This window comes from Lissotriton vulgaris, chromosome 2_1 (genome assembly GCF_964263255.1).
Source record: "Lissotriton vulgaris chromosome 2_1, aLisVul1.2, whole genome shotgun sequence".
In the NCBI taxonomy this organism is placed as follows: Eukaryota; Metazoa; Chordata; class Amphibia; order Caudata; family Salamandridae; genus Lissotriton; species Lissotriton vulgaris.
In genome coordinates, this window is record NC_141687.1 from 544,059,884 (window position 1) to 544,078,365 (window position 18,482).

The 18,482-nt window shown below is 44.0% G+C and overlaps 1 protein-coding gene across 1 annotated transcript in view; it reads right to left on the reverse strand.

Annotated features, from left to right (window-relative positions):
- The window catches only part of ITGB2 (integrin subunit beta 2), a 466,167-nt gene that overhangs the window by 43,798 nt on the left and 403,887 nt on the right, over window positions 1-18,482 (reverse strand). The gene's annotated exons all lie outside the window — the stretch shown is intronic.

Here is an 18,482-nt window from a genome sequence, read left to right on the forward strand (position 1 = left end):
GAAGACAGAATATATCCTTGGAAGAGTGGTGCCTTTGTTTAGAACCCATGTGGGAAGTGTTTTCATACCGAGCACCATTGAATGTATATTGTAATGGCTTCTTTAGCAACTAGCTGTATAATGTACCACAAATACATATTTGCTGCATGCCAGAGATCTAGGAATTCACTCTTATGACCCTACGCTTTTTAGGACTGGATTGAAGATACATATTAGTTTAGCACCATCATATTTTTATGCTGAATGTGTGTTCTTTTCATATTGAAAAGTGAATTATTTAATTAATGTCAGACATCTTTCATGTCCGTTGCATTTACTTCCAGTTCTCTGTTATAAGTTATACGAGTTTTAACAAGACAAAAAGCAAGAAAGAGGTGACGCTACAGCTTTGTAGAATGTCACCGGAAAACGAATGTTTTCCAGATGGTGCGCCTTAGCACAACTACACTTTGAATGGACTGACATTGTACGAACATTTGACAAACAGACCATTCAACCAATGAACCCATGCCACTCCGCCCAGGTGATTGCACACAAGATTTATCGGCTTGGCTTCTACGAAGCTTTCATATATAAATATTACAGGGGGTAGAGTGTACTGTCTTATATTTTCCACGAGATGGCAGCAAAGGACACATTTTTCTTCATCCCCTTTTAACATCGCTAAATACTTTCGACCTGCATGTTTACCTACTTCAATTCTATTGTTTGCCATTTTAACAAGCATTTGTAATGCAATAGGTATCGCATTTGCGAGAGTTTAAGCTATTGGCATAGTAAATGACAATGCCTTTTATTTATGTCAGAAATGCGTTAAAAAATTAAGATTAACGAAAGTATAAATGACCACTGCAATTATTAGATTTCCAGTACTCTGGGGGTAGGGGAGGGCAGAGATGGTAGAGGTTCTAGGGGATAGTTTAATATTTTTTAACCAGTTAGCAAAAATGCTTGCTGCAGAACACATAAATAAAAGGCATTGTCATTTGCAATGCTAATAGCACAAACTCTTGTAAATGTGAGACCTATTTCATTTTAAAGAAGCGGCTGCCATTGTCCCGGGCTGCGCTGCTTGGAAAGTGAAAGCACACATGGTGCACTGATTGTTGCAGGAAATCAAGTCATGCCTGCAGTAGGAGAAACTCATTAAAGAAAATAGTGCTTACGGACTAAATAAGACATACCATGTAACAACAGAAGTAAAAGGGCCAGTCCTCATGGGATGATGCAAATGAAGAAAAGGCAATACTAAGGAGGGACTAACAAGCCTATTAATGAATCAGAAGCCAGCATTTACAAAGGACAATGACACAAGCCAATGACAAATATGGGCATGGAGTGGGAGGGGCTTCATGACCATACTCGAATGCAGCATGCCTCACAGAGTAGCACATGCACTGCCCAGGCTCGACATTAAAATGTGCAGCTAACCAGCTACCACCCATCCTACCCACACCTGGACAATTCCAAACCATAACGAAGCAAATGAATTTCAGAAATAAAAGAAAACATGTTGGGGCAGCCAGGGCTCTAAATGGGATGAAAAAAGTGGTGGGTATCTAAAAGGAGAGTGGCCAAAGGGATCTGTTCCACGAGGCGTAGCCTATGTAATTAAGGGCGCAGCCTTAAAGCAAGTAAACTTCAATCCTGTGCTTTGCATAGTATGCTATCCGACCAGAATTTTGGTGCCTCTCTATGAGCTTTCTGTTACTACATAAAGATATATCACTTAACAGACATGCATCTAAAATAAGCCAGACCCACTGGTTTTGGCAATGCTTGCTAGCAGTAACATGGAAATTATTAACAACAATGATTTTGTTGTTCAAAAATCGATCAATGTTATGTTATGTTATGTTAGAATAACTTATAAAGCGAACAAATACCCATAGGTGTCTCGGCGCTAAGTGCCACAGAAGGTAAGGCTTGGATGAAAAAAACCTATTAATTGATTAGCCGTGTTTTTACTTATTTCTTGAATGACAATAGAGTAGGACTGGCTTTAATCTGCGAGGGAAGAGAGTTCCACAGCTTAGCTGTGGCAACTACGAAACTTCTGTTGCCCTAGTTGGATCTGTAGGTTCTTGGGACGACAAGAAGTTTAGCACCTGCTGAATGCAGGGATCTAATGAGAGTGCATAACTGGAATGAATTCTTCAAAAATTCCAGCCCTATGTTGTGACTTGCAATGCAAAGTGCTTTGAATTTTGTTCTGCTTCTCAAAGGCAGCCAGTGTAGATGTCTAATCACCTTAGAGATAGACTAAAATTTCAGAGTGCCCAACAGTATCCTAGCAGCCGCATTCTGCACAAACTGCAGCTTACTAATAACGATTTCCTCTGCATTCATCAATAGGCTGTTACAGTAATCAACTTTGGACAGAACCAAGGCAGAAATTATCTTCCTCCTGGCATCAATCAGGATAAACGGAAGCAGTTTCTTCATCATTTGTAGGACATAAAAGGATGAGGAGACGACTGTGTTGGCATGATATTTAAAATACAGCTTATCATCAAGAATGACACCCAGGTTCTTGGTGTTAGTGACCAGGATTGGGGGTGATCTGATTGTATCCGGCCACCTGCCCAAAGACCACCCAGGAGATAAATTTGCAAAGACCATTACTTCTGTCTAGGATTAATTTAATTTAAGGCAGTCTCTTGACATCAAGGTACTGATGGGCAACATGCCAATATGGAATCTGGCTGATACGGTGTTCCTCTTCTTATGAACGGCGAGCACTAATTGGGTGTCATCCATCTGCATATGACGTGAGAGATAATTCAAAAGATTTGATCACCCGTGCTAAGTTGGTGACATAAATGTTGAACAGCCTCGGCCTTTTAGAGGATCTCTGCGGGACTCCGCATGGAAGTTAAAAAACTGGAGAGTCGAAATCACCCAGGCTAACTAGCTGGGTACGTTTCGATAAAAAAGAGGTCAAAAGAGAATTTGCCTTGTTTACAATGCCTAGTACAGAGACGCGGTTGATCAGAAAGGCATGATCGACCGTGTCAAATGCTGATGATAAGTCCAGTAGCACAAGAACGGCTGCACCTCCTTTATCTAACATATACCTAATCTCATCAGTAGCTTTGATGAGTGCGGTCTTTGTACTGTGGCCTTTCCATAAGCCGTACGCTGTTTCATTCAACAGCTTATTCTCATAAACGTATTGGGCCAATTGATTGTTCATAATTTTTTCAGCAGGTTTAGCAGGCAAAGAAAGATGCGCAATTGGTCGATAATTGTTAGTATATCCTGGGTCCAAATTAGTTTTTTTTAGCAGTGGGAGGATAGAAGCCGTTTTCCATTGGGACTGATAGATGCCTGAGCTAAACTTAGAGTTGAAAATATTAGCCAAGTAAGTACCTATAAGTTCTGCAATCCGATTCAGAACCAAGGGGCAACAAGGGTCAAATGGTGAGCTGGATTTAACCGTGCTCACCAGATCAGTTATCTGTTCCACGGAAACTGGCCCAAATCCCCTGAAGGAAAAGCTGTCCAGCACCTCGCTGTTTAAATCTAGCTGACTCGTAAATTAGACAGAAGTATTAAAGTTCGAGTAGATTTGTCTCACCTTTTCCTGGAAACTGAGGGTAACGAGTCACAAAAAGCTTGGGATGCTACATTTGCGTGGCTGCCTGCTGGCGCTGCCAATTTAGACTCCACCCGAAGAAGGAGTTTGATGGAATCTTGTGTGGTTTCTATTTCCCTTGTATAGTAATTGCTTTTTTCTTTTAGTAAGTGGCGTTTATAATAAGCCAGTGCTAGTTTATAAAGAGATTTCTCCTGGCTGTCATACTCTGGGCACCAGTAGTGCCTCACTTGTTTCCTGCACCCTTGTTTCTCCAGCCTCAGAGCCTCAGAGAACCAAGGGGCTGAGGGAGTACTCCTGTTTTTGGAAGCTGTTTTGTACAGGACCAGTTTAGCGAAGGCATTTTGGAGCCAGTCCGTATAGTTTATAGTGGCCAGTTCTGGATCTAGAATGGCTTCTGGCTGAGTATTAGATAGATGGTGTTTATGATGAGCCTGGTCTATACCACTCCAAGCCCTAAACTGTTTAGGGGAGTCTGACCTAGTGTATGGGGAAGTGGGATGCAGAATACAGATATTAAATAATACTGCATGGTGATCAGACCACGTCAGAAGAAGGATCTCCTTTATCGAGATCTCCTCATTATTAGTGAATAGACCATAAAGCGTGTGACCGGCCATATCGGTAGGGCAGCTGACTCTTTGATAGAGTCCTACAGAATCTAACTCGGAGGAAAGGGATATAGAGTCCTTGTCATCAGTGGCTTCCAGATGAAAATTAAAGCCCCTAAAATGGTAAAGCTAGATTCACCTGCGACGGGTTCTAGTATATTTCCTACCTGTGATAAGAAGTCTTCCCTGGGGCCTGGTGGGGGGTTAAGGAGGATCCCCTTAAAAGATTGATGATTGGAAAGCGTTATGTTAAACTTGAGTGCCTCACATACGGCTATGGGGACCATATCTATCTTTGCCATTAGGTATTTCTGTAGATGAGAGCCAAACCTTCCCCTCATTTCCGAGGTCTATCACTCACATCTGCGTACAGTGAAGCCAGCAGGGGTGGCAATACAATAGTCTGGGCCAACTGAAGGGTCAGCCCACGTTTCCGTAATCAATAAGAGATCAAGATGATAGTTATCCAGAAACTCAGCTATTTCATATTTGTGCTTTGGGAGAGAGAATGCATTAATGAGGGCCGAGTGAACCTTATTGTTATCCTTATAGTTTTGAGTATGAACATTACTAGTAACAGTTAGTGCCAAGTTCAACTGTGCGCAGTCTTGGGCCTCCAATACAAATCCACAGGTGGAGCAAAGTACTTTGGCCCTCTCAGGGAGGTTTGCTAGATTTAAGCGCGCACAAACGTGCTGAAATGACTTATCGCGCTTATTAATGGCACCCAGTTCCATCCTGGCTCAAGCGGCGATCTGGCCGCGGACTGATGCCGACGGGCTTGCCTTTGGTACGTCGGCGGCGCGCCCGCTGCGCGTCAGCATCATGCTGCAATTTTTTAACCAGGAAGGAGGCAGAAGAGCCCCGCAACTAGACCACCAACCTCCCTCTGTGCAAGAAATGGCGGCAGAGAGAAGGAATCAACCGTCTTCCCTCCCTCTACACAAACAGCACAGTGGAGCTGCGGTGGACCGGGGAGAAGGAAGAGTCTGTGAAGCTACAAGGGAGGTGCTACGGTGAGTGATACCCAAAAGAGCAATAAGGCGGGACAGATTTAAAAAGTTTTCAAACAAATGTTAGAAGCAACTAATAATTAATGAAGAACATATAAACATATTTAGTCAAATAAACAACAGCACCATAAGCGCAGTAGGCATTAACATAAAACACTACCTTCAAACACGCAGCGTGATGGCGCCAGGCTGCAATTTTAACCGGGAAGTTGGCAAAAGAGCCTAGAAAAGCCCCGCAACTAGACCGCCAACCTCCCTGTGTGCAAGAAATGGCAGCTGAGAGAAGGAAACAACTACCTTCCTTCCCTCCACACAAACAGCACAGTGGAGTAGCGGTGGACCAGCGAGAAGGAAGAGTCTGTGAATCTACAAGGGAGCTGCTACGGTGAGTGATAACCAAAATAAAAATAAAGCGGTACAGATTTTTAAAAGTTTAAAAACAAATCGTTAGAAGCAATTATTAATTAATGAAGAACATATAAAAATATTTAGTAAAATAAACAACAGCACCATAATCGCAGTAGGCATTAAAATGAAGCACTATCTTTCCCTGTAAGGTTAAAGGCAGACTACAGGGCCCAATAGCTACCCATTTCAATGTCAGCTTTTAACAACTACTGGCTCTTGGACCCGGATGGACCCGCCTCACTTAAAGCCCTATGAGCAGTGCTTGCCACACCACAGCCCATGAGCATGACACATTCTGAATTTGTATGATTCACTTAGAGGGAAATCAAAGCCATCTGTGCTTCGCTGAGGGTAAGGTGTATTTTCAGTTTGATGATATCTGTGTGGAGGTGAAACTTTTAAGAACAACTGCATGTCATTTGCCTGCTGGTGTATGGACAAGCCTTGGTTTTAGAAAAGAAAACTTATGACTATGAAAATCAGGCTAAATACCATGAGCGAGAGTCTGCAGGAATCGAAACCTGGCATGTGACTAGCAGAGATAGCCATCTTTATGTGTACCAATATTCTCTTAATTTCCGTGGGCGCCGTGAGGTTGTGAATTGGACTTTATGGCTGACCATGTCAAAAGCGGCTAGCAGGCTGAGGACGACAAGACAGCTGGGGAAATCCCTCTTCAGCATGAATGGGAGCAAGACATCATCTGGTACCTACATTGTTGTCATTCACACCGCAGATGATCCGTGGACCCGACAGACCTCAACCTGAAATGTGATTGACTGCCACCACATCAATAATGATTTGGCAGCAGCCATCTTAGGATCTGGGACTCAGTCCAGAGTCCAAGAGAAGAAAACATTTTAAAAAAAGTAAAAGCGGGTATGTTCCAGATACCGCTAGGCCTGTTGGGGATCCCTTGGGTCAAAAACATGTATTTTGAAATGTACTTTAAATTCGCAGAAGATTCACAAATCTGCAGCAAAATTGAAATAAAAGTACAGCCTCCTGTGCTATTGGGTGGGCCTAGGCCTGAGGGGGTGACGCAAAAACATATTTAGGATAAAGGAGCACGCAGCCCCTCATCCCTGAGCCTCCATAGGCTCCAGTCACTCTATCCCCAGGACGAACTTAAATTAAAGAGGAGGGGTGCATACAGCCCCCCTCACTGTGTCCCAAGTGGGCTCACCCACTGCTCACTCACTGTGTCCCAAGTGGGCTCACCCACTGGACACAGTATTCTCCCTGTCCGCGAGACTCTTGGGCTATCTTGAAAAGAACTCTGGCAAACAGCCCCTTGGCGGGGGCCATCGGGCACTGCAGCGCAAACCTGACAAAGGGTACGGCTCGTTGATGAAGCATGCCATTAGTAGGTGGGTGAGAGCTTATGCTCCACAACTAAGGTGCCTCTGATGACCTTTCCTTGGACCAATCTATCACAATAGACAGATTGGACCACTACCTCGGAATTGCACACACATTTTTTAGACTAGTGCATGAGGGGGGACTTGTGCTGGACCGGTAATCCTCTTTTCCCCTTCTTAGATAGAAACCTTGTGTGGTATCCTGCTCTTCTTAATGTTTAGTCCTTCCTTTTTATTCTGTGCCCTGCTGCTCATCCATTGTGTGTGATGTCATGGAATGTTCCTGTGTATCTGGTTGAGTGAAATGTCAGTTGGTGTATGTGGGCTGAGCAGCTGGGATGCTGCTCCCGGTGGGGCTACTGCTACAACTATCTTATAATCTACAATTTCCTGTAACTATATACTCCTGATTGAACTGAAGAATAAACTACCTTTTGAATTCCCCTTCAACTCGGCCTATCCTCCTATATAAGTTAATTCACCTCTATCATGGGACAAGTATCAGCAAAGAGTGCGTGCACGCTATCGCAGTACTATGGCAGGGAAGCAAGTGCTTAGGGTACGGTAAAAAAGAAAAAAAAAGACAACGCAGCGTAAGTTAGGAGTGCATGGCCAAAGGACGCATGTACAGGGGTTGTCTGCAGATGGAGGCTTGGTCTCAGGAACTGGGCAATGGCTATTCGGCTGCCAGTCATAGTGGAGGTTAGGCACTGGCGGGAGGGTTGGCTGCATGTGAAGGGTTGGCCATTGGTCCAATTTAGAATGTGATCAATAAAAATCCAAACATGTACTGAAAAAAACAACAGGATGAGATGTTAAAATTAAAAGGCAGAAGGGATGAGAATGTTGGTTGGGTGTTTGCAAAGAGACGGGTGCTGGGCCCGCCTAAGGCAAAGCCCTGTGGCCATGCTCTGCTGTGCATAGCAGAAAGCTGAGCGCGGCAGGCACTGGGCATACATGCTGGGCTGGGGGTTGGCCATACCTTGGGTTGGGTGAAGGGCCTGGCTGAAAGCTGCACGCAGCAATATTTGGGTGATTGCCGATGGATGGGGTGCATGGCCCAGTGCCCAACCTCCCAAAGGCAGCCAAGCCCACATGTCATGTAATGGCAGCTGCAACATTTCATCTGATTTTGAGGGCCCCCAATCAAAGTACATAGTCCAGCTGAACCGAACTCGTTCACATGGGAGCGAAATTACCAACAGAAGAGAGAGTCTGCTCAGCCAATCACAATTGATTGTTCTTTAAATTTCCGTTAACGCAGGACTCCTGATGTATTTCTGAGGGTACAAGTGTATATATATCTTTATTTTTTTAACCTTAATTTCTCCAAAACTACTGAATGGATTTACACAAAATCACAAAAAGCATATTTTGTGGGCAAAGATTTGGTTTTCTGCCTAATTTGGTGTGATTCTATTCAGCTGTTATTTTTCTGTATTGTTGTGTAATTTTCTTTATGGAAATTGCATGGGAAACCTGTGATTTGGGGCCCCTCTTTTTGTCAATGATAGCTTTATGGGTCACCTCAACACTTTCCACGACAGAGCTCAGGTGGATGAATATAAAAAAAATTTGGGGGGTAATATTCGTCAAAACACTCTTCCTATTGAAAGCCTGACCTAATTATAACTGCACAGTGGCAACTGTCACTGTGTAATATTTACAGATTTACTATTCTTAAAGCCACATCTATATACATAGACAATATATATTTTGTCAAGCTACATTTAAGTAGAGTTAGTTATAGTAAACTTGCGCTTTCCTATATATACATGCCTTGTTAATATTTTAGTCCTCGATATTTAGGCGACAATATTTTGGCACATTGATATTATCAAACCATATTCAGATACTATATTTTCAAGGAGGCTCTGGAGATGGAGCTTGACTACAGAAAAAATGTAAGTGGGTAACCTGATGGTAGTTTGTGATGCTAGTTGTTAATTTCAGCTGAATCAAAGTGGACCTTTTTAAGCACTGGGAGACTCTTGCCAGTTTCTCGGAAGTGGGGAGGGCGCCTCTTGACATTTGGGTGGTGGTTATGAAATGAAATGAAATGAATGAAATGAAATGAAAAGCAGTTTTATATAGCGCAGCAGTTGCCCTGAGGCGTCCAGGCGCTGAACTAGAACAGTGTCTTCCAGAGAGACAGTCCGGGAAGGATCCGAATTAGTTAAACAGGAAGGTCTTGAGCTGTTTACGGAAACTTGACAGATTGGAGTTGCTTCTCAGATGACATGGAAGAGTGTTCCACAGTCTGGACGCGTTGTAGGCAAAAGAGCGTCCTCCTGATCTGGCTCTGTAGATCCTAGGGACTTTTGCCAAGAAGGCATTTGAGGAGCGGAGTGACTTATTGGGCTGGTAGGGGAGGATTAGGGCATGATTAATTTCTGGGCCTGTCTTCCAAAAGGCTTGGTGGGCAATACAGAGAGTTTTATACTTTATTCTATCCCTGACGGGGAGCCAGTGTAGGGTCCTTAGGCCCTGCCTTATCGAGGTTCTGCGTGGGAGTCCCAGCAGAGTGCGAGCTGCACAGTTTTGTGTTCGCTGCAATTTTTGTAGGCTGTACTCCGGAGCCCCGAGGTACAGTGAGTTGCTAAAGTCGAGGCGAGATTGAATTAGTCCTTGGATCACTATCTGCCTGGCCTCAAAGGGGAGAAGAGGAAGGATTTTTTTAATCGACCTGAGGAGGCCAAAGCAGACCGCCGAGACCTTAGTTGCCTGGGTATTAAAGGTCAACGATTTGTCCAACCACACTCCCAGACTTTTGATGTTGTCTCTGGGAGTGGGAGGAACGCCCATGCTCAGAGGCCATAACAGCTCCAAGGTGGTAGGGGCTGCGGGGCCTAGGAGCATGAGCTCCGTTTTATCATCGTTGAGTTTCAGGCAGGACGTGGTTATGAGTAGCAGGAGTGGGGGATCGACTTGTGTGGCATGTGATGACCACCAATGGACTATATTGTATTTGTAGTAGATAGGAGTTGTTCATCAGTGAGGTGAGGATTCTGAGAAATCCTTGAGTGTCAGTGTAGTGTTGTGTGAGTTAGCAATGACGTAGGACTGTGACATAAGTGTCAGTGCACAGTTAGTGAATGCAGGTTTAGACAGTTGAATTTGCGGATACATCGCAGATGAATAAAGACGTGGAAATACAAGTTCCTTGGCTTGCGTAGTCATTGACGGGTACCCAGGCAAGGGAGGACACTACATCTGGCAATGAGATAGGGGATAAGTAACCCAAAGATTGACTGTGCTCTCCCAGAGAGTTTGTCGTGGTCTGGTACACTGCACATGCATGCCACGTGTACCTCAGTCGAAGTACGGAATCGACGTTTGGTGTATGTGGAGTCAAAGCGCAACTCCAGCCAGTGCAAAGCATTTGAAGATAACGAAAGCCTCATTGAGAAGTCTACACATCATTGACTAAGAACCTGCTGGTAAAGCTGTAAAGAGAGGTACCACACTACTATGCAACATAGAGCTACACATAGTATGGAGTGATAACGCCAATGGCAGATACAACCAGGTTTTGAAAGAGCAGCAAATAGCAACAGCTAATTGCATGATTGAGCTGTGAACAGAAGCACTGCGAGGCAGAGATCAACCCGATGTCAGAAAGTACAAAGAGACACCTAAAAGCAAAGCACTTCAAATACAAGAAACTGTCATCTGCTTACCAGAATTGAGTAAAGAAAGACAGCATACCACAGCGTTAGGTGAAGAAGTGCACAGGGTTGTGCTAACGGAGCCGTACATACCCAAAGTGGCACACCACCAAAGCTGCTATTTACCAGCTCAGAACAACCCCAAAGGCTTCCAGGAAAGGGAAGGGCATCCATGGAGACCAAGAGGGAAGTCAAGGTTACACAGACTGTCAAAGATGACCCAGAGGTCAGCACAGGGCCTTAGAGATGGCTTGCATTAAGCAGGTCCCAGCGGACCGCAGATAGTGTGAGAGAGAACTCCACTTTCAATGTTAGTCACTCACATAAATAGTTGCAATGTTGACATCTTATTGAAACCACCACCATCATTCCACACTGCCAAAAAGCAGAATATTGTCAACAGATGGACTGCTTGGATAGAGACAGTTGATGATTTAATTGATGCACTAGAAGAAACCAATAACAACAAGATTATAACATCTTGCTGGTGAAGGTGTAAAAATAGCCATAAAGAAAATGTAGCAAGCAGAAGATGTTACATATTGTCAGATCAAAGACGCCTTGAATCTCAAATTCAATTCAATGCCAAATGCAGATTACAAAAGGTATATTTCAGTCAAGAACAACAAAAAGTTGGTGACACCATGCCAAACTTGATGAGAGTCTGGATATGCTCATCAAGAACTGTAATTCAATGAATTTAATAATGAGGAATTAATGAGTCTCAGAGTTATTGACAGATGGCTGTCAGATTAATTCAGACGATGAACTCTGAGAGAAATTTCTGCACTGAAGTGAGTTCTCATGGCTGTCAGAGCTGAAGAGTGTGCTGATCGGCAATCCGCTAACATGGAGCCCAGAGGTGCTCAGAGTGAGTCAGTCATGAACATGAAAAGCAGAAGAACAAGGCTGAAGGACACAAAATGATGTCTCCGCGTAAGAAGTTGTGTTTCAGGTGTCAGGTGTGGGTTTTAATTTCCACATTAATGTAAATGTACCGCCATTGGACAGATATGCAAAGTCCATGGATAGGAAAACCATTTTGTAAAAGTTTGCAAGGCAGAGGAAAAAGTCGGTGCGTCAAGTGCGAAGACAAAATGGCTACCTGAATGTTCCAGAAGTGACATTCGACGCATGCTCACAAGGCCAAGCGACAACACCAGCTGAGACAAATCGAAACCAAATGTAGTCGATCATCATCTAAATCATCAGCAAAGAGTTCTTCAGTATCAATATCAAGTGAAAGTGAAGAAGATGGTTGTGCGATGTCCATGTTTACCTCAGAAAAATGTGCGGATGTTGGACTGGCCGCATGTGAAGATAAACATGTCAAAGAACAATCACCATGAAAAAATACCAAAGTCATTCAAACATTGTCGAAAGATTACACTGAAAATAAATGGTTGTTCAAAACCTTTCATTATTGACATTGGTGCATTGATAAATATTATACCAGAGGAGAACTACAATGAGCTGTCTCCATTGCTACGTCTTATGGCATCCAAAACTGAAGTGTGTATGTGGTGTGCATCAATACCATAAAAAACTCACAGTTCTTTCATAGCGACGATGAAGCAAAAGAAAACCAAAGTACAAGCACCCATTCATATTCTTCAAGGTACAGTGTCAAGTGCATATCTACTCAGTTTCCGCACAGCTGCTGATATGGAATTAATATCACTGAACTACAACATGAATGCACACCACAAAATAGTAAGTCAGTTTCCTCAGTTGTTTCATGGGTTAGGAAAACTTAAGACTATGAAAGTCCAATTACACATTAATGAGGACATCAGTCACGATGCTCAAAGATACAGATGAATTGCATTTAATTTACAAGAAGCCGTGGAAAAAGAACTTGAATCATACTCCAGCCTGAAATCCGTGAGCACACTACTGGTCAAATGCCATGGGTTTCTCTCATAGTGGTAGTAGGCAAAAAGGACAGTGAAGGATCTATGCACATCTGCGTTGAAATGCATCATGCGAAAAAGCAATTGAAAAAAAACGGCATCCAGGTTTGCACATTGCTCACATGATAACACAACTGAATGGTGAAAATGTCTTTTCTCGACTTGATTTGAAAAAAGGATATCATCAGATGGACCTCGAAGAGAATTGCAGGTACATTACAGCTTTTTCTACACATATTGGTATGTTCTGGTATAAAAGACTGAGTTTTGGTGTGTCATCAGCTTCAGAACTGCTTCAAGATATCATTCCACGTACCATACAGCCTGTCATGAATGCTTTCAATTATAGTGATATTGGTTTTTGGAGCTACCCAGAAGGAGGCAATAAAGCTCTCATGCAAGTTTGTCATTTACTTGCTGATGCAGGCTGAATTTGAATGCCGAGAAATGTGACATCCATGAGAACAAGCTGAAATTCTTTGCCATAGCTTTATGGATGGGGGTATGACACCCAATCCAGATAAAGTAAAAGCGTTGTCAAATGCCAGCCCCCCACAAGATGTTTCCATGTTACGTTCATTCCTTGGCGTTGCTTAATTCAGAAACTCTGTCCATCACCACCCCTTTTGCTTAATTGTTTTGTCCACCATAAGCGTGTGGAAGGGTATACTCAGACGTGAGTCCCTTGCTCATTGCACCATCAGGATTCAAGCAAGCCGGGCCGAAGACGGCTGTAATGCCAGAAACCGGTCCCCGGAAGCTTGTTTCCGTCCAGTGAAAGAATTGGCTTGGTAGTTTGGTCTGCCCTGTTCCCATGATGCACTGGGCCAGGGACAGACTAATTTGCATATAGCCAGGTTCTGAGCTGGGATGGTGCAGTGAGCTAAAAAACGGTGTTGGATCAAGCCCTGATCTCTTGACTGGGTGAGAGTATTCTGCTTAATTCAGAAACTCTGTCCATCACCACCCCCTTTTGCTTAATTGTTTTGTCCACCATAAGCGTGGAAGGGTATACTCAGACGTGAGTCCCTTGCTCATTGCACCATCAGGATTCAAGCAAGCCGGGCCGAAGACGGCTGTAATGCCAGAAACCGGTCCCCGGAAGCTTGTTTCCTTTCCAGTAAAAGAATTGGCTTGGTAGTTTGGTCTGCCCTGTTCCCATGATGCACTGGGCCAGGGACAGACTAATTTGCATGTAGCCAGGTTCTGAGCTGGGATGGTGCAGTGAGCTAAAAAACGGTGATGGATCAAGCCCTGATCTGTTGACTGGGTACGAGTGTTCTGATTAATTCAGATACTCTGTCCATCACCACCCCCTTTTCTGAATCGTTTTGTCCACCATAAGCGTGGAAGGGTATGCTCAGACATGAGTCCCTTGCTCACTGCACCATCAGGATTCAAGCAAGCCGGGCCGAAGACGGCTGTAATGCCAGAAACCGGTCCCCGGAAGCTTGTTTCCTTTCCAGTAAAAAAATTGGCTTGGTAGTTTGGTCTGCCCTGTTCCCATGATGCACTGGGCCAGGGACAGACTAATTTGCATGTAGCCAGGTTCTGAGCTGGGATGGTGCAGTGAGCTAAAAAACGGTGTTGGATCAAGCCCTGATCTCTTGACTGGGTCAGAGTATTCTGCTTAATTCAGAAACTCTGTCCATCACCACCCCCTTTTGCTTAATTGTTTTGTCCACCATAAGCGTGGAAGGGTATACACAGACGTGAGTCCCTTGCTCATTGCACCATCAGGATTCAAGCAAGCCGGGCCGAAGACGGCTGTAATGCCAGAAACCGGTCCCGAGAAGCTTGTTTCCGTCCAGTGAAAGAATTGGCTTGGTAGTTTGGTCTGCCCTGTTCCCATGATGCACTGGGCCAGGGACAGACTAATTTGCATATAGCCAGGTTCTGAGCTGGGATGGTGCAGTGAGCTAAAAAACGGTGTTGGATCAAGCCCTGATCTCTTGACTGGGTGAGAGTATTCTGCTTAATTCAGAAACTCTGTCCATCACCACCCCCTTTTGCTTAATTGTTTCAATGATAGTGATGTCATATTGGTTTTTGGAGCTACCCAGAAGGAGGCAATAAAGCTCTCATGCAAGTTTGTCATTTACTTGCTGATGCAGGCTGAACTTTGAATGCCGAGAAATGTGACATCCATGAGAACAAGCTGAAATTCTTTGCCATAGCTTTATGGATGGGGGTATGACACCCAATCCAGATGAAGTAAAAGCGTTGTCAAATGCCAGCCCCCTACAAGATGTTTCCATGTTACGTTCATTCCTTGGCGTTGCCAGCTACTGTTCTAGATACATACAAGACTTTGCCACTGTAAGTGCTGCGTTGAGAGACCTAACAAAAAAGAATGTATCAATTCATTGGTCACATGAATGTGAGCAAAGCTTTAAGAGAATCAAACAAGCTATTGAGAATGCAACTGAAATGGCATACTTCGATCCAAAGTTTCATACAGAGGTTGTTGTTGATACTAGCCCAGTCGGTTTAGGCTCACTCCTTGCACAGCACAGAGGACACCCAAATGCTAGACGGCATTTTGTGGAATATGCAAGCAGAAGTCTGTCCCAAACAGAACTTGCCTATTCACAACCTGAAAAAGAAAGATTAGCAGCGGTGTGGGCTTGTGAACACTTCTGTGTATTCCTATATGGAAAGTCTTTTACGCTTGTGACAGATCATCAAGCATTACTGTCCATGTTTGGCAATCCAAAGGTAAAGATGCCTCCTCACATTGAACGTTGGAGTCTATTAGTACAAGAATACAATTTCACAATTGTGCATCGTCCAGGAAAAGATCAAAATCCTGTAGACTACTTCTCAATAGTGCCTATACAAGGTCATGGTACCCATTCCAAGACGGCCGAAGCTTAAATAAATTTCATTGCGAAATCAAACACCCCAAGTCCATTTCAATAGAACTAATTGTCACTGCCATGAGTCAAGATAGTGACATGTTAAAGTAATGGCGGCCGCCACAAACAAAGGGTGGTGAGGCGGGTGGAGGGAAAGCGGGAGGGAGAGTGCGGGGGAAGTGCAGAGGGAGCCCACAGGAGGGGGTGTTAGAATATATAAAAATAAAAGAACTTACCTGAAGCCGCCGGCCGCAACCCAGGTTGCACTTCCTCTTCTCGTCCTGGTCCCAGCAGCCCCTGGGATAGGCTCCTGCTAGGAGAGCAGCATGGGGATTGGCTTGAGCGGGCTGAAAAGATACCAGAGAGTCTGTGGGGGCTTCTCCAGCCCAAATGTTCAATGCAGCCGGGCTGGAGAAATCTAAGTGCGCATGTGTGTTGATTTGCCTGAGACAGCCGGCCAAACAAATATGCACACTTAGGGAGTAAACATAGCACTCCTCCTCTCGTGAACTGCCACACGCCCTGCACAAGCTGGCTCACAACTGGCAACTTAAAAAAAAACAATGCTAGAACATTGTTTTATTTTTCATTTGCTTGCTCTGAGCCAAGCAGTGGGGCGATGCTCCTCCGCAATTGCGGAGGAGTCGCCACTGGGTTAAAGGACATTATCACACATCAGTCTGGGAATCAGCATGCTCGACCACTTGCCGGTGAATACTAGAAGTTCAAAAATGTTAAAGTTGAACTGTCCATTACTTAAGAAGGCACTATCCTAAGAGGCTCGAGAATTGACATTCTGGAAAGTCTACGACAAAAGATAATGAAAGTGGGCCATAAAGGACATTGTGGAATAGCTGCCACAAAATGAGCTCCCCGAGACTGAGCCTGGTTTCCTCATATCAATGAGAGAATTGAAAGAGAGTTGAAGGCCTGTTACCCATTCAACTGCCTATCATCGAAAACTACTCAACACACCTTGAACATGTCAGAGTTGCCGAAGCATGCATGGGAAAGAATTGCTGTTAACTTCTTTGGTTCTCTAGACAATGGACATCACCTGATGATGATTGTTGACGAATACTCCCATTTTCCACAGGTGGAAGATCTCTCGTCTATCACTCATTAAAGAGTCATCAAGAGATTAGGTTGCCTTTTTGCGACATGGGTTGTTCCTGCGATTTTAAAATTTGACAATGGCCCACTTTTCAACAGTCGAGAGTTCAGAGACTTTCTTGATATTTTAATGTTAAGCATCAGAAAAGCACACCTCTACGGCCAATTGTCTTGTCCAACGTTCCATGAGTACTGTAAAGAAAGCTGATCAGCGTGCTATGTTTGAAAAGCCTGACCTTAAAGGGTGCTGAATTCTACCTTGCAAGCTTACTGTTAGACCCCTCATTTGATAGCAGGTGAAAGCCCTGCAATCTTGATGTTCGGTGGTGCAATGATGACCAAGTTATCTCAATAGACGAACCGTTGATCAAGTACTGAGGAAGAAACCCGTACCAAAGACTTGATTCATAAAAGAAAAATGAAGGCCTATACAGACAATCGACAACATGCAAAAGAAGAGATTGAGTGCTTGCTCGTCAGTTGAGAAAATGAAAGTCTGATGCTCCCTTCGAAGCTGAGCCATTCCACATCGAGACCACCAAAGAACACATGGTGACTGCCAAGTATTTAACAGAGGGGGAGCTGTAGTGTTGTGTGAGTTACCAATGACGAAACCCTTTTGGCTCCAGATGGCACATAAGGACTATGATGTTAGGGACAGAGCATAGACAAGTGAATGCATGTTTAGAATGTTGAGTAGGCGGTTACACGCAAACGAATAAAGACGAGTAATACCAAGCTCGTTGTGTGGCATAGTCATTGGCGGGTTCCCAGCCTGGTGAGGACGCTACAGTCAATGGCTTTGAATGGGAGTCCATTTAAGGCAGTTCTGAGAGGCAACAGAAGGCGAGTTAGAAGGTTAATCGGTCAGACTTATATTTTGTTTGTCCTTCTTGAGTTTGTCAATTAAGAATTTGTTGATAGCTGCCAATTTTCAGAAGAATGTGGAATGAGGAGTTGGGATGGATTTGATGCAGATTTAATGCATTGAATAAGGTTAGCTTTGTTTGTTGGTTTAGTCAGAAGGTGTTGGGAGTGAGGTTAGTTTCAACAAAGTGTTGCCTTTTTTCCACTTTGTGGCACGGGTTTTTGGGCCTGGTAAAACCCTGTTTTGGAACAAAATGTGTGCCACGCATTCTCTTACTGCCAGATTTCCATTTTGCTGGCACAGTGTTCCTGGGTGGATTAAGTACATGGCTTAAGTTTTATTGATTTTAATAAAATATTGTTCCAAAATTGCAGGGTGTGAGAGGGGTTCACATTTTGTGAATTCCTTGCTGTTGTGAATCCAGCCATTTGCGTTCATAAGTATGATCAAGATGTTGAAAATAGTTGCTGATCACCTTGAAGATAATCTTCTTGGCAGTGGGATGGCAGGATCTGCTCAAATGCTTAAACTCTTTTGGCCTCAAAAATAATTCTGGCAGATTTTTTTGGTGAGGATATAGCCACATGACCATGTCATATGATGCCAGTGGGCCAACAGTTTTTGGCATACCCATATCTTAACCTTAAAATGAGGCAGTTATTTAGTTGATGGCATTGCATTTTTAGGTCAAGCCTAGAGCAGCGTGCATGCGCTGCTCTATGGGAGGCTTCTTGTGAGCACTTGAGCACTACAAATTTCTCCATGTGGGTCTGACTCCTCCATCACATTGGATTGGCCTTTGTGTGTGTCTTTCAATAATGAAAGCACGCAAATGGACAAAGGAGGTCGCACCTCCTTTTCAATGTGCCACTCCCACAGCGTTTTGTTCTCGGGAGCGAGCAGCGGCGTGCAGGGGGCAGGTGCATTCCTTCCACAGCGGGTGCCTTTAGCAAGGCTGTTTACGATTATGTGCGCTTCTGGGAGGGGTCAGCGGGCAGGGCTGGGACTTTGAAGGTGTCTATGTACACATTACTTTTCTTCATATGTTTTTCTTACCCGTCTCTCAATGTA